Source organism: Quercus lobata, chromosome 12, assembly GCF_001633185.2.
Source record: "Quercus lobata isolate SW786 chromosome 12, ValleyOak3.0 Primary Assembly, whole genome shotgun sequence".
NCBI classification, from domain to species: domain Eukaryota; kingdom Viridiplantae; phylum Streptophyta; class Magnoliopsida; order Fagales; family Fagaceae; genus Quercus; species Quercus lobata.
This window is the reverse complement of record NC_044915.1, coordinates 20,030,733-20,042,145: the sequence shown is the minus strand read 5'-3', so window position 1 is coordinate 20,042,145 and position 11,413 is coordinate 20,030,733. Positions and strand designations below refer to the sequence as shown.

The following is an 11,413-nucleotide window of genomic DNA, read 5'->3' as shown; positions in this document are numbered from 1 at the left end:
AATATTTTACGTTTGAAAATATATTATTTCAAAACAAATGAAGCATTCATCTCTTGTCAACTTCTTCCTTCTTTCTCATGGCTTGTTATGACATTAACCAATTTTATACCAACAATTCTCCCAATCCTAACATTTTGACAGTCAGTACTAGCCACATTATAATCCTAAAATGACTTTTAATATTTAACTCAACACACACCCACACAACACACACTTAATCAATATCGACCCAATGAAAAATGCTTGCCACATATGTACTATTTCCCAAAAGGACTAGTTTAGTCATAATTGAATTTCATTATAGATGTTAATAAAGCCCAAATTAACTAGTATAGCATAAATGTGAGACTCCATACAATACATACTTAATCAATATCTAGTCAATATGAGGCATTATAGTATCTTGTTTTGCATGGCTTATCCAATGGAATTATTTTCTTGACAAATCTTACTATTTTGGCTGTATGGTATTTATATATCATTCTGATGGTAATCAAAGGATGACATGGTTTGTTCAGTGCGCTAATAAAAGGACTTGAAAAAATTTCTTGATTTACTTTACTGCTCTTGGTGTGATGATGCATATAAAGTAAAGTTGGTATTTTTCTAGTATATTAGATTTTTTTTTTTTTTTTTTTTATAAATAATATCTAGGCTTGACTAACCAATTTGTTTTTAAACTACCAGTTTTTTCTAGGGTCAAACCCTAATTTCTTTCTTCATGTAGGTCAAATCTTTTAGAAAAAAAAAAAAATGAGTATGTTTTGAACAGGTGATTTGCCTAGAGGATTAAGGAAAATATAATACTGCGTATCATGTATATATATATAATCCAACGGCTAAGACATACTTTTAATAACTCAACAGGCGGTAGGATTTAACAATTCCGTGTATAAAACACATTGTAGCACATATATAGCATCAACTTTTCACATAAAATTTCATTAAAAGATTCGGTGAAAGAACAAATCTTATGGATTCATAGGCATAAGAGGAGAGAGTTTTCCTCCTCATACCATGCCTATGAAGAATAAGACTGAAGTAGTTTAGTATTCTAACAATTCTTTTTTCTTTTTCTTTTTTATTTAAAATATATAAATGTTTCATAGTTTAGTTGGTAGAAACCAGAAAATTGAAGGTGTTGCCTGTGTTAGAGACAAAGGACAAAGACTAAGAGATTTTCTCCATGTTCTCTGCCACTAGTTTGCCTTGCACCATAATTACAGGTCCTTTCTCTTCCTTAGTTTTACATTTTTTTTTTCTTTCTTGTCTTTTGGCTTGATAAAGTTTTTGTCTCTCTTGCTTTTGTAAGGTAAGAAATAATTTTTCTGTCTCTCTTGCTTGCATCATGCATGTAATGTGTATGAGAGTACAGATGAATTGTTATTATACAAACTTATTTTTCCAAAAGGACAATTTAGTTTTTTATTCTATAAAAGTAGATTTCGGAGGATCTTTTACTTATATGGTTGGTATAATTTTACTTCTATCTTATGTATACCAAATCAAGTTATGCTAGGAACCTTTCAACTCCATCGATATCTTTTGATCTATCCAACAAAAATATTCAAAATTCAAATCCTTTCACCCCAATTGTCAATGTATAAAAAAAAATTTTTAAAAAAGTATCTATACATCATTCAAAAAAATATTTTTTTTTAAAAGGAAGTTGAATAAAGCATAGTCAATGGAGTCATTCTAGGGTGCAATTTTTATTTTCTTTTTCTATTTTATGTATCATACCTGAAAAAGTATGTAGAACTATAATTTTTATTTAATGACAAAATTTAGATACAATACCTTAAATGTTGTTTCTTAGATTCCCCTCTTAAGATTCAGTCATGTGGTTACTTAATTAAAAAATACACTTCTATCACATGAGAAAAAATCCACATGACAAAATTGTAAGAAAGGAACTTAAGGAATAGTACTTAAGTACTGTATCTAAGTTTTGTCATTTTTTGAAGTATGTAGAGTATAATTAGTATGGAATATATGTGAGTTAAAGGTTTATTTTATTTTTAAAAAACATTTTTAAAATTTAGCATAAAACATAAATGAAAAAATGTAAGTAGAAGTAGGCGTGAGTACTATAGTATATACGGATTTGAATTAAAAATTCAGGACTGAAAGAACATTACACATATACGTTACATTATTATTGTATTATATTCCAATTTAATAACATATTTGTGTTAACTTAGTATAATTTTATATGCTATTTTTGAAAATAAATAAATAAATAAATAATTTAAAATTTATTTTAAAAGAGTTAAAATATTTTCAAGAAAAATAACAAAAAAATTATTTATTTTCTCAGATTAGTATAATTTGAAATGATTTGTTTTTTGTTTAAAATGAATGAACATTGATACAATTATACATGCATATTACATATGACAATAAGAGATGATCATCCTAGTAATTAAAAAATTCAATAGATTAAAAATCGAGATTATAATAAAAATAAAATTTTTTATATTTAATAAAAAAAGGAAAACATGGAATTTAAAATATTTATTTTTATAATTTTGTTTATGTATATAATAAAACACTTAAGTATTTATAAAAATCCTTGATACAAGTAATATAGAAAGAAAAAGTTTTAAACTTTAGTAAAATTGATGTATATCTATACAAATATGATCGTGTGTATTTGAATGCAAAATTTAATTTGTTGGTATTGCTTTTATGGTGAAAATTGGTTATAAAATATACTTGTACCTAGAAAAGATAAAGTAAAAAGTGATGGCAAACACATTCATGTGTTTTGTACTTAATTTAATTATAGATAATATTTTTTCAAAGTATTTTTGTTTTATATGATAAATAATTTTATTTTTTTAAAATTGCATACATTTAACATAAAATATATAATATTCGTCTTTTACTAACCATGGAATGGATTATAACATTGTTTATCTTATGCGGGTATGTGTGGGTATCTTTATAAGTTATAGCTAACCTAGCATGTACCCCAATCATGTGTAGCCAATCACTTTAAAATATTACTCAAATTACAAAGGGAAAAAAGAAGCAAAAATAATTAAATTTATGGAGTTGAGTGGCAACTAAATTGAATTTACACCAAAATGAAAAGAAGAATTATAATTCATGGAGATTATATTAGGAATAGTAATTATTATTACTTGAAATAAAAGATGTTGCAATGAAATAACTATATTCTTATTCATAAATTTAGTTGTTATTACATATAAAAAGTTTTGTAAAACATATGATGCATAAAGAAAGTCTTTAAAGTTTATACTTTTTTGAAAATATATTAATTTTAAAAGTTGTTATATGTATTAAATAATAACTATTACTTCCTTTTTCTTTTTTTTAATGTGATATTGCTTATATTTTAAAAAAGAATAATTATTCCTTACAATAAACTAAATAACTAAACTACGAACCTTTACATTTATTAGTGACATATTCATTATGGTGTGTGAAAAAATATATATATATTAATGTATATATTTCTTGCTACTAATTAAAAATCATAGGAAGTTTAAAGCAATTAGAAAAAAATAGTGCTACCCTAGCAACAAATTAGGACTTACATCTAAAAGTTAAACACAGGAATGATAATGATTTGGCCAAAACTTCAGTTTGGTTAAATCAATGTTGCATCCTTCCAATGCAAGGCTTGGAAGTTTGAGTATGTTCTCTACTCCTCTTTGTGCTATGTGCAAGTTTGACTTCTAAATTTCTGCATGCATGATCATACTGTCTCATACCCTCTTTTCAACTTATTTTGGCACAATCGACTAGTAAAGGTCATATCTAGTAGCATTGTTGATTATTAGTAATAAAAATAAATAAATAATAATGTGATCATAGTTTTCTCCTAAATAGTTTAGCATGGAGTGCCTATAAACAATTTCAATGAACAATGAATGACTGAGTACAATAATGAATCGATAAATTTTCATTGTTTGGTTGTACAGTGTATTTTTTATCAGTTCACAAGTATAAGTGTTTGTGAGGTATGGGGAGCAAGGGCCTTCAAGTTTCTAAGAGGGGTTTTACACACATTACCCTTAAATTAGGTTAGAGTAGAATTTCTATCTTGCATAAAAAAAATAAAAATAAAAGATTTTTGCTTGCCAAAGCTTATACACCCTTGCAGCATTAAAGGGGGGAAAAAAATCCTAATATCACTAGGCATAATTTAATGCTGTATGCAAATCTCTATTGAAAACCCTAATTTTTCTTGTAGTTATTTAAACCCTTTTATTACAAAGACTAAGCTTTCTAAGTTGCTACAAGTCATGGATGAGCTGCTTCAATCATCAAGGAAAATATTCTATTACGTAATTATATTTCTTGTATATTAATGCAACAGCTCACTTGTATTATTCACCCAATAGAAAGTAAGATTTGACTTCCTGGTATAGAAGACATAGTAATAAGGTTGAAACTTTCATACAAAAGTTCATTAAAGATTTGGTTAAGAAATCAATCTTCTTGAGTTATTATGAGAGAGAGAGAGAGAGAGAGAGAGATTTGCTCCTGGTATGATGCCTATGAAAGAAATTCACTATATTTAAGTATGCAACTTTTCTGATTTCTTTATTTATTTTGCAATATATATTCACAATTTTTTTTTCTACATATTTTTCAATGCAGTAGTAGCCTTTGGTGATCATAACTAGAGGACCCGATCATGATGCGACTAGGCTCAATGATAACTTTACAACCTGTTTGTTTTTTATTTCTTCTAGTAAGTCTTCAAGTCGTGGCAACGTGTTAGGATTTGGTATTTTACATGCTTACAAAAACTATTGAAACCAAAAGAAAATACATATTCTTACTACTTCTTGGGTATTGGATTTGTTTGTACTTTGTATAGGGTTTTAAAAGATGTTACCTTTTTTTTTTTTCAGTCTTTTTCTCTATAAACAATTCTTTTCCCTTCATCCTTGGTTTGAAGAATAACATGAGAAAAATAATTTTAAGCATTCATAAATAATCCCCTACTCTAAAGTATGCTTTTATCCAAATGGTTTATATGATTTTCTTTCTTCATTTTTTATCAAATTGTGATTGCATTCACACTTTCTATCAAATCCTCAATGCAAGCATTTGCTGTAATGCTCCTTCCTACTACATTGATCCCATGTTGGTATTCTTTGATCAGTCGTGTTGAGTGTCAAGTGAATTTGAACTCTTATGACTTTCATTCCAATATGCAATCTAAAATTGAGAACACAGGAAAGTTTTTACATCCAATAAATTCATCAGCAACAAGTTTAGCAAGAGTTTTAAGGTTGCTCCTCAATGGAACTAAACTCTCATTCTCTAAGATTGAGACTAAGGTTGGTATCCATATGCTTCTCTCACAAAGATCATATATGTAGTTAAATGATTACTTTCAATAAGAAACAACTAGATATTTCATAATTTTATTTTTTATTTTTTATTTAATTTACAGGTGGCTCCTATATTATTTCAAGCATGGTCTACAATTCCATACTTATCTCAAATTTCATATACTGGGTTAGAAGGTCTGTATTTCTCATACTACACTAGTTAGAATCAAACTCTTGAGGTGTACTCTAACTCTTCATATAATCCTAGATGGAGTGCTCCAAATGTAAAAAAGAACCTTAATTGTTACATGCAACATGTAAACCATGAGACAGGAGAATTAGATGGAAACTCCATTGAATGCCCTCCCTTGAATTTGCTCAATAAAAGATGGTTTCAAGAAGCCTTGAATAGTACCAATGGATATGCCTCATTGGAAACTGGATGGAATAATTCTCAAGATCTTACTACTTAGCTCAGCTAGAATTAATGGAGAAGGAGTTATCTCTCTAGGGTTCTCGGTCAAAGCACTAACTGCCCATTTACTAGTATAGATCGTCCGGATGGGAGCTTGTACTTGGCTACCAAAGATGGGAAAGTGATTATAAAAGGTCTCAAAAACACTCATATGGTTCTCGCTAGTAATATAGTTTCTGTCCAATTAAAGAAACCAAATGGGGAACAAGAAGTTCTTGGGAATGTTTCTAGTAACATCAAAGATGGCTCATCAATAGCTTCTACTTTGAATATTCAAGGAACAGAATACATGTTTTATATTTTTCGTCACTTGATATGGTGGGAGTCCAATTGGTATGTTTTAATTCTTCATTATCTTGCAAATATGCAAAACTTCATTTGTAAATATTTATATTTTCTTGTTGTTGCGTTGAATACTAAATGTTACAAGAAGCTTTGCTTGTTAAGTTATATGATCATGTACATCACTTGTGTGCCTTTCTTTCTTTGTTTTTGTACACATTAGGTATGCTTTAGACTAGAGAGAATTATGCTATTCCTATTTATAAACAGGTTAGAAATTAAATGCAAACCTTTTTATCCTCCTTTTCTTTCTAGAAAAATCTTAAGAAATAAGTATTATAAATGCTTTTGTTTGTGCATGGCATAAAATACTATGCTAAATGCTCCACTGATCATTAATCCATTCCGCACATGATAGACTTGTGGCTTTTATAGATTGTAACTAGCCAAGTGGCCATAATATTCAGAACCTTATTGATGAAAATCAATTGGGTAAATATCATGTCATACCAACAGTATAGAGATTAGTTAAATTCAACAGTTTATGCATATATTTATGCAGTATAACTGAATTCTATTTCTCTTCAGGTAGATGTATTGGCTTTCCCACAAAAAGGGTTAGTCAGCCTTGTCAACAAGAACAGGATAGTGGAACTGGCCCTCCTTATAGTAATCATCACTTCCATGATTGTTTCCATTTTAATTTTTGCGTATATATTCGTTAGACCTGCCAAGCGAGAGATGCACTTGTGTGCTGCTCCTATAAAACAAATGGAAGCAACTCAACAAGCAGAGAGGAAGAGTATGAATAAGAGTCTTGCCTTTGCTAGTGCTAGCCATGATGTTCGCGCGTCACTAGCAGGCCTTACAAGTTTGATAGAGTTGTGCTATGAAGAAGCTATCTCTAGTTTTGAATTGGAGACAAATTTGAGACAAATGGATACTTGTGCAAAGGAGCTACTAGGTAATCTCTTCACACCTTAATAGGCAAATTGTTTTATATTTAGTATTCTTTTTATCAATGAATAGGTATAACTTATGTACTCGTTTAGGTTTATTGAATTATATTCTTGATACAAGCAAAATCAAGGTGGGCAAGATGCAACTTGATGAAGAGGAATTTGATTTGGGCCAACTTATTGAAGATGTAGTTGATTTATATCATCCTATTGGTATTAAAAAGGGAGTAGATGTGGTATTAGATCCTTATGACGATTCTGCCATCAAATTTTCACAAGTGAAAGGAGATAGGGGAAAACTTAAGCAAATATTATGCAATTTACTAAGCAATGCGGTTAAATTTACTTGTGAGAGGCATGTAACCATTCGAGCATGGGTTAGGAAACCCAGTTTGCAAAATTCAATAATTGCATCTAGTCGGAATGGTTTAATGAAATATTTACAGTGTTTGTTTTGCAAGAGCAACGAAGCATATAATGACCTAGAAGCCATGAATGCAGCCCAACAAGATCCAAATGCCATGGAATTTGTCTTTAAGCTTGATGATACAGGAAAAGGAATTATGAAGGAAAAACAAATCTCAGTCTTTGAAAACTATGTTCAAGTCAAAGAAACAACTCTTGGACAAGGAGGCACTAGATTAGGACTTGGCATTGTTCAGTCTCTGGTAAATGACTAACTTTAGCACACATATCAATTTTTTCTTTTATTTTTTGCTATGTTTATCTAGAGTTCCAAGATATGCAATCTAAACGGAATCATGATCCCTCCATTTCAAGTCATTTTCATTATGCTTGTTTCATGGTTCATATTTTATTTTATTTTCTAAGTTTAAAAGTGTATAGACCAATTAAACTTTTAAATAACATGAGAGTCTGTACTGAAAAGATGCATTAAATGAATTAATTTTAAATGGAGAGAATCATTTTCCACTTATTGTACTACATATATTTTTTTAAACTTAATTATGCATCTAGATTTGTATGATGCGTTGTTGTAACTTGGATTAGATTCACATAACTATCACAAATAACTTTATCAACTAGGTTTTAAAGTGACTTGATTAATAGTCTAAATTCATTATAATCCCTTTTATTGATTAATTTTTCTTGTAATTTTGTGCTAGGTATGTTTGATGCATGGAGATATATCAATTGTGGACAAAGAGATCGGTGAAAAGGGAACTTGCTTTATATTCAATGTGATACTCAGTACACGTGAAAATGTTAGTTGCGATAATGCAAAGCCAGAAGACCTTGAAATGGTTGATGGTACCCATATTCCTGAACTAACTCTTAGCACACCTAGTCCTGGCTTGTGGTTACGTACTCCTAGTTCAAAGTTGACAATTCACACAAACCCTAGCCCCAAGATAAAGGCATCCCATGTTGTTCTCTTGAATCAAAATAATGAATGGCGAAGGACTTCACAAAGATTCATGGAGAACTTAGGGATAAAAGTATCGATAGCAAAGCAATGGGAACATCTTCCATCTACTCTCCAAAAGATAAAACATAACCAGAACCATTCTCGTCACAATTCTTCTGGAATTTCAGTTGATTTGAGTTCTCCAAGTGGTTACTTAAGCAGGTCTGCTTCTAATAACTCTAGCGGTGTAGAAAAAGATGTGCCTTTCAGTAGCATGGATGGTTCAGACTACATACTATCAGTCTTCAAAAGGACTACTCCTAAATTTGCATCAAGTTTCATATTAATTGTGACTGATGCAAGTGTTGGACCATTCCTAGAATTATGTAGAATTGTGGCTGAATTCAAAAAAGGCTTCGACAATGCTACGTGTAAGGTTGTTTGGTTGGAGAAACCAATGATGCGTAACATCAACTTCAAACGCATTGAAAAGGATCTGGTTGATCCTAATGATGTCATAATATCTAAGCCATTTCATGGTTCTCGTTTGTATCAAGTGGTAAGACTTCTTCCTGAGTTTGGAGGTACATTACAAGGGAATTCAAGCGAACTAAAAGAGGAAAGCAAGTTTCAAGCTGAAAAAGTTTCAAGAGATCCTAGTTCATCAAGGAGTCAGTCTTATATAGAGAATTCTCCAACAAACAAACACTCAACTCAATGAATAGAATTACAAGACCATGGTAGCAGCATTGAGACAACCAAGAAGAAAATCTTGTCACCCATTCAAACTCTATCTCATGTTGGGTTCATACCAAGAAGTCCTCCGAGTAATAGGAACCCACCAAAAGAGCAAGAAATACAAGAAATTGGTGACCCAAATGATGATAAGTCATTGAGTGGGAAGAAACTCTTGGTTGCTGACGACAATGCACTATTGTGCAAGTTAACTGTTGCCAGTCTTTTAAAGCTTGGTGCAACTACCGAAACTTGTGTTAATGGACAGGAAGCTTTAGATCTGGTTTTCAAAGGTCTAAGTGATCAAAGGAAACTTGGAGCTTCGAAGTTTCTTCCATACGGATTATGTCTTAATGGATTGTGAGGTAAAGAGCATGATTTCCCTCTCTTTACCTCTTTATGCTTTTTTTTTTATAAATATTTTTTGTATTATATATATATATATATATATATAAGTACTTGATTTCCCAATTAGAACATTTGCAATATACTAGAGGGTATATATCCTTTGGACTATGTCACATGTTTTTATGATATTTGGTAAAATTTATGATGTCTTGGCACTTTTTTTTTTTTTTTTGGTTGGATTGAAAAGATAGAACTTTATTTATAAAAACCAAGTGAGTAAACATATACAAAAATAAAACCTGGGCTAACACAAGCTTATTGGCCCAGTAGCAATACAGTGAAAAAAACTAGGCTATCCCCACACTAATACCAGATAAGTGAAAGAAAACATTAGAATGTGGGCAAAAATGGCCCATTAGCATTAATTTTTGAAATATTTAGCAACAGAGCACTGTTTCGGAAATAATTAGGGAAATACCACTTTTTCCAAAAACGCCGCTATAGGGCCCGAAAACGTCACTATAGGGCTTAAAAAACGCCACTATAGGGCCCTTGAACCTGTTATGGGGACTTATAAAAAAAATTTTGCAGGAAAACGCCGCTATAGGGCCCAAAAACGTCACTATAGGGCTTAAAAACGCCACTATAGGGCCCCTTGAAACTGTTATGGGGCTTACAAAAAAATTTTGCAGGAAAACGCCGCTATAGGACCCAAAAACGTCACTATAGGGCTTAAAAACGCCACTATAGAGCCCCTTGAACCTGTTATGGGACTTATAAAATTTTTTTTTCAGGAAAATGCCGCTATAGGCCCGAAAAAGTGGTAGATTACTATATAGTTCGGAAACAGTGTTTCTGAGCAAATTATTTCCAAAATTGATGGTAATGGGCCATTTTTGCCTTAGAATGTGATATGTAGCTCCAAGCTAAAAAATTTCCCTATTTAGCAACAAAAAAAAAAAAAAAAAAAAGCTCAAAAATTTCCCTGAGTGGCCGAAAGCTTCTAGTATGTCTCCAACAAAGCTAACGTCACTTCCAATATGTTTTGGCACTTTGCAAACCTTATAGCTTGTTCCAGTTAATAAATCTATATCTTATGGATTTTGACCATTTGGTGTTTATAAAACTCAGCACAATTATATTTTATGTTTAAGCATTCAATATTTATTTTAATTTAATTTATTATAATCCCTTGTACTATAGTTTAATTTTAATCACACAATGTAAGCTGTTCACATTTCCTAATAATATTTTTTTTTTCAACTAAATCATATATGATTTTGTGTTTGACAGATGCCTGTGATGAATGGGTATGAAGCAACAAAACAAATAAGGAAAATGGAGAAGTCCTTCGGTGTTCATATTCCAATCATTGCATTAACTGCTCATACAGCAGGTGGGGAAGCTAACATGGCAATTGAGGTTGAAATGGATGTTCATCTTAGCAAACTATTGAAAAAGGAACATCTTTTGGAAGCCATTAGATATATCGATACTAAATGAAAATATGCATAGGCGTACCTTATGACTCTCTTAATCTATGAGATAATGATGATTCTTTATAGTAGTTTTGTTGTACATGTAATATATGTGCAGTTGAAATTGTGCTAAAATATAGAGAAATGCTATAGTATTTTGTTGGAATGCAGAAGTTCAAGACATTGACTGACATATGAAGTCATTTTTCATTTTGTTGGAATGTAGAAGTTAAAAACATTGACTAAAAATATAAAGTCATTTATCATTTTTTTGGAATGCAAAAGTTCACGACATTGAGTGAAAATATGAAGTCATTTACGCATTCTATATGGTGTTTTTGTTTATCAAGAAAATATACAACTTACAAGCTCAATAAATTCAAACAAAAAAGTGATTTTTATAATACTTTTTTACTCCACGCCCTTTTAATGTTGTTAGCATCTAAAAT

General features: G+C 30.6%; 1 pseudogene; it reads left to right on the top strand.

Moving 5' to 3' along the window:
• The first annotated feature begins 5,081 nt into the window (after window positions 1–5,081).
• On the top strand, window positions 5,082–10,989 carry LOC115970364 (annotated as a pseudogene).
• Window positions 10,990–11,413: the final 424 nt, after the last annotated feature.